A 6,370-nucleotide genomic window follows, 5' to 3' on the forward strand; every position below is an offset into this window, starting at 1 on the left:
GAATCAGACAACGTAAGATGGGGGGAGGTCATAAATTCATTATGTACATGTATAAGACAGTCTAAAAATAAGTTTAAGCTGTAACAAAAACCTTAAAGTAAGAGTAATTACTGATCTTGCAAAGGACCAGAGTTTAAATCCTAGAACCAACTTCAGGAGACTCACAAACACTTCTAACACCAGCTAAAGGACTCAATGTCTCCTTCTGACCTCTGTAGTCATGAACACACACACACACACACACACACACACACTCACGTTTTCAAACATAATTTTAAAATATTTTAATTACAACCTCAAGATATTGAACTCTTCTATTAAACTCTATTCAAATAGAATCCCAAACAGATACTCTGCGTAACTACTGTTCACAGAGTGATTCACTCACCTTCTCTCCCTCCCTCTGTATATCACTTTCCCTAGACTCCTGAGAATTTGCCCACCCTTTTGGCCCATGGTATGTATTCTTCCCTTAAGTATTTATATTAATCCCAGCCTGATAATTATTTCCCTGTCCCATACGTGGTCTAGCTATTTTAGACATTCCCTTTTGAGAGCTAGCCGGGGAATATTCCCCTTGCTCCCTGGGCCACTCTTCAGTTTAGAGGCTAGTGATGGGCAGCAGCATGACCCTGAGGACCTGAGGAGTCCTCCTTAGCCCCTGTGCAAGGGGCAAACACTGCTTTCCTGGCTTCTCGAGACCACTATCACTCTCATTGTGGGACAAGAGTGATGACAACAATTTGTGCCTATTCTTCCATACTGGNCAAGTTTCTTGATCCTAGCTGCTTGTGGGTATCAGGTTTTTATTTTCTCCAGGTTTTTGGTGTCTTGTGACTACAAACTACCATCATTTATCCAGGATTCATCAAAGTTTATTAGTGAATTCCAAAGGCTCCTGGGGCTTTGAGCTGACCAGATGGAATATCTGTATTATGCTGATCACATGATACACATATTAAAAAGCCCCACATCTGATCATGCATGCCTGGTCAGATGAGGATCATACACACTACTGAAATACAAGCTGTTCAAGCTCCATCACTGTGACTAAGATATGCTCTGTTGGCCACATTAGACCACCAATTTAGGAAATGAAAGGGGAAGGATTTGCTGAAGCTGCATAATTACTTATGTTCTAAAAGCCTTATTTTCTCTACTATAGGCCCCTATGCCACTCAACAAGTTGTCCTCGAAGTAGGAAATCCTTCCACTCCTGGGTGCTCACCAGCAGGCACTGCTGACACATAATTACTCTTAAAGACCTTAACAACTTCTTCAAATGTCTCAATATCTTTTAAAGATGAAGGCACATTCATATTATTCTGACATACTTGACCACTGTGTTCCAGTAACTCTGTGTGACATTCCATTCTTGGCAGTAAAAACCATTAGATCGATCCTATAGTATCAGCTGTTTACGGAAGGCCATAAATGAGACTAGATCACACTTTACCCCATTGTTCTCAGTCCTTCCATATTCTTGGACAGATAACCTCTAATACCTCCTGATTCAAAGTGTCAGCCTTTAAGGCTGCTGTTGTCTATATTCTCATCCTGCCATACTCTCAAATCATAGTTGCCACCAAATGGTAGATCTCTCCATCTAGCTTATTCAACAGCTCCTAGATTATTTCTGGACAGAGGTAATCCCGTACTTTAGTTAATGGTGTTTCCACTTCTATATAGAAAGCCAAATATGATGGGATACCATTTCAGAGGCCTGCTCATTGTATTTTTACTCATATTCCTCAATCATCAGGAACTGAATCTGCCACCAGAATGGCATACAATAATAATAGCAAACCAATTTTAAAGAAGGATTGTTAATGAGTTCTAAAATTAGTGTGCAAAAATGGATAATAAAAATCAATATAGAGACTCAAATATTCACAACAACATAATTATTATTTCTCAAGAGAAACTTAGCCATTTCATACAGAAAAAAATATGGTGANACTACTATAATTAGCTTGNCAAAGTTAGTATTANCAGCAACAATGAGAGANATTTATATAATGTTCCTTCCTTTTAAAAAATAAAAAGTTGGGATTTTTTATAGCCCAGGCTAGTCACTATGAGGATAACATCAAACTTCTGATGCTACTGCCTCCAATTTCCGAGTGCTAAAACAATAGGTATGTACCACTTGCCCAGATTTTTGTGTGGTCTATGGGATCAAAGCCAGGACTTAATGCACACATGAAAAGTACTTTATTGACTGAGCTATACATTCAGCCCATAATATGACTTCTGATAGCCAGAATTTGAAAGATACAATATTATGTTTGTGTTATTTGTGCAAGAAATGTATGAACTCAACCAAATCATAAAAAGTAGGTAAAGCCAATTAGAAAACACTGCAAAAATAGCTGAACAATTGGAAGAGAAAAACACCAGAGTACTGAATAGTGAACTTTCAATCAGGAGCTAGGCAAATGAAAGTCAAGGTCAAAAGAAATTCAGAGGTCCTAGTCACTGTGGCCTCTGTTAGATTAAAAGAGTTATGTAAGAAAAACACAAGAAACTCAAGAAGAAGGAAGACAAAAGTGTGGATACTTTGATGCATCTTAAAGTGGGAACAAATACCCATGAAAGGAGGTACAGAAACAAAGGATGAAGTAGGGACTGAAGGAATGATCATCCAGAGACTGCCCCAACTGGGGATCCATCCCACAAACAACCACAAAAATCAGATTCTATTGTGGATGCCAACAAGTGCTTGTTGACAAGAGCCTATTATAGGTGTCTCCTGAAATGCTCTGCTAGTGCCTTACAAATACAGAAGTGGAGGCTCACAACCATCCATTGGATGGAGCACAGGGTCCCCAATAAAGAAGCTACAGAAAGTACCCAAGGAGTTAAAGGGGTTTGCATCCCATTAGGGGGAGGTACAATATGAACTAACCAGTATCTCCAGAGCTCCTGGTGACTAAACCACCATTCAAAGAAAACTCATGGTGGGACTCATGTCTCTAGCTTCATATGGAGCAGAGGAAGACCTAGTCGGTCATCAATGTAAGGAGAGGCACTTGGTCCTGTGAAGGTTATGGGCCAGGAAGGAGGAGTGGTTGGGTTGGTGGGATAGAGGGTTATAGGAGGGGAAACTAGGAAAGGGGATAACATTTGAAATGTAAATGAATAAATCTAATTTAAAAAGAAAGAAATGACAGGGTAATTCTGAGGAGACTACAAAATTTTTTTAATTTGTCATGCAATAAAATTATGACTATTAAATACAAATATAAATACCCTTGATGGCTATTTGTATCAATATTTATGAATGACATGCTATATCATGAAGTAAAACATCTTATGTGCCAGAAGTCAAAGGTAGCTACATATGCATATTCATTATTTATACCAAATGTTCTCTGTCCTTCTTGAAATCTGCTGAGGAGATCCAGGACATGAGCTATAGCATACATAGTTTGTTTGACATTGTTTGTGATTCTTAGTTGTGATGTATCTAGATAGGTATTTTTCAGATCCTCCAGCTTCTCCTCTACAGTGCAGAGTTGAGCAGACATGTCATACAATCTGTCTTCTTTACCAGTAACACTCACTCTGTGGTCCACACTGTAAGGCACACTGCTATTGGGCCAGGTACAGTTAAAAGCAGTTTGCCTGAATTCAATGATCAAGACATCATTTGGATCCCTGCTAAGGTGTACAACATAAATAAATTCTATAAGTCATGGTATAATAGTTCTCGGTATTGCATATCCAGTACTTGTACCAAAATAGGGGAAATACTTTGGCTTTTCAATAAGATCTGAGGTAACACAGGCTTTGCGGGCTATGCACGTCATGTTAGTTATATTATGATGAATCATTTCCAGCCCAAAGGTCTGAGGTCAATGTCAGAAGTATAACGAACAATGACTTTGGCAGTAGAACTCTTTAATGCATCAACAGCTTTTTGCAATTTGTCACAGGAGTAGACTTTTGGAATGGTTTCTATGGAAGCAACACAGAGGGTGATACTCTCCATTTTTTTCCTTAAAAATTTGGATTCCATATTTCCTTATAGTCATCATGATCTGCAATAGCACCTACCCAGACCCAACCAAAGTATTTGATAAGATTCATCTTGTCCTCAGATTGGATTTCATCACTGGGTACTACATGAAGATAAGATGGAAACTGGAATGTGTCACTAAGAATTGAGCAAGAAGTGGAACCCACCTAAAATTGAAATATTTTTAGCTATTAGAAAGCTAGAGCCAAATCTTACATAACAGCTTTCTGAATATTTTGAGATGGGTGGAGCTGAGCAGTTCTCCGTTTCCTCTCATTTTCCCATGAAAAATAACTTTCTAGTCTTACTCAATGAGTGGGAACTACTGATGATAGTTCTTTGGTCTGTGCCGTCAACCCCAAGAGGGTAGGGCAGCCAACAACTGACCAAATTCCATGATTATTTTTCATGGATGGCACTGAGAGAGAGGTCATTTGCTCTTCTTTATCTTCCTGGAAATATGGTGACTCCCCTGAGTCCAACACTCAGGCTCTCCATCACCTTCAGCCTATAATGCACAACAATGATGAAATGTGTTTTACAAATTGTACCTTGGGTATTCTAAGTTTCTGGGCTAATATCCACTCATCAGTGAGTGCATATCATGTGAGTTCTTTTGTGATTGGGTTACCCCACTCAGCATGATATCCTTCAGATCCATCCATTTGCCGAGGAATTTCATAAACACATTGTTTTTAATAGCTGAGTAGGAATCCATTGTGAAAATGTACCACATTTTCTGTATCCATTCCTCTATTGAGTGACATCTGGGTTCCTTCCAGCTTCTGGCTATTATAAATAAGGCTGCTATGAAGATAGTCGANCATGTGTCCTTATTACCAGTTGGAACATCTTCTGGGTACATACCCAGAAGAGGTATTGCTGATCTCCCAGTAGTACTATGTCCAATTTTCTGAGGGACCACCAGACTGACTTCCAGAGTGGTTGTACAAGCTTGCAATCCCAGCAGCAAGGGAGGAGTGTTCCTCTTTCTCCACATCCTCGCCAGCATCTGCTGTCACCTGAATTTTTGATCTTTGCCATTCTGACTGGTGTGAGGTGAAATCCCAGGGTTGTTTTGATTTGCATTTCCCTGATGACTAAAGATGTTGAATATTTTTTGAGGTGCTTCTCAGCCATTTGATATTCCCCACTTTAGAAGTCTTTGTTTAGCTCTGTGCCCCATTTTTTTAATGGCGTTATTTGGTTTTCTAGAGTCCATCTAGAAAACATATATATAGGGATATTAGTCCCCTTTCTGATTTAGGATAAGTAAAGATCCTTTCCCAATCTTTTGGTGCCCTTTTTGTCTTATGGACAGTGTCTTTTTGCCTTATAGAAGGTTTGCAAATTTCATGAGGTCCCATTTGTCAATTCTTGTTCTTACAGCACAAGCCATTGCTGTTCTACTCAGGAATTTTTCCCCTGTGCCCATATCTTCGAGGCTTTTCCCCACTTTCTCCTCTATAAGTTTCAGTGTCTCTGGTTTTATGTGGAGTTCCTTGATCCACTTAGACTTGACCTTAGTACAAGGAGATGAGAATGGATGAATTTGCATTCTCCTACTTGATAACTGCCCATTATGCCAGCACCATTTGTTGAAAATGCTGTCTTTTTTCTACTGGATGGTTTTAGCTCTCTTGTCAAAGATCAAGTAACCCTAGGTGTGTGGGTTCATTTCTGGGTCTTCAATTCTATACCATTTATCTACATGTCTAAACCAGTACCATGCAGTTTTTATCACAATTGCTCTGTAGTACAGCTTTAGGTCAGGCATGGTGATGAAAGTCAAGAAGAATGAGGTCCAAAATATGGACACTTTGTCACTTCTTAGGATTGGGAACAAAACATCCATGGATGGAGTTACAGAGACAAAATTTGTAGCTGAAACGAAAGGATGGACCATCCAGAAACTGCCCTACACAGGGGTCCATTCCATAATCAGCCACCAAACGGACACTATTGTATATGCCAGCAAGATTTTGCTGAAAGGACCCTGATATAGCTGTCTCTTGTGAGGCTATGCCAGTGCCTGGCAAACACAGTCAGCTATCAGATGGAACACAGGGCCCCCAATACAGGAGCTAGAGAAAGTACAGAAGGATCTGAAGGGGTCTGCAATCCTATAGGTGGAACAATAATATGAACTAACCAGTACCCCCAGAGCTTTTGTCTCTAGCTGCATATGTAACAGAAGATAGCCTAGTCAGTCATCATTGGGAAGAGAGGCCCCTTGGTCTTGCAAACTTTATAGGCCTCACTACAGGGGGACACCAGGGTCAAGAATTGGGCGTGGCTGGGTAGGGAAGCAGGGGAGGGGGTAGGGTAAAGGGGAATTTGGGGATAGCA

At 40.0% G+C, this 6,370-nt stretch overlaps 1 pseudogene; it reads right to left on the reverse strand.

Annotated features, from left to right (window-relative positions):
• Window positions 1-3,296: 3,296 nt before the first annotated feature.
• The window catches only part of LOC110315629, a 5,569-nt pseudogene continuing 2,495 nt past the window's right edge, over window positions 3,297-6,370 (reverse strand).

The sequence above is a fragment of the Mus pahari genome, unplaced genomic scaffold, assembly GCF_900095145.1.
Source record: "Mus pahari unplaced genomic scaffold, PAHARI_EIJ_v1.1 scaffold_12700_1, whole genome shotgun sequence".
NCBI classification, from domain to species: Eukaryota; Metazoa; Chordata; class Mammalia; order Rodentia; family Muridae; genus Mus; species Mus pahari.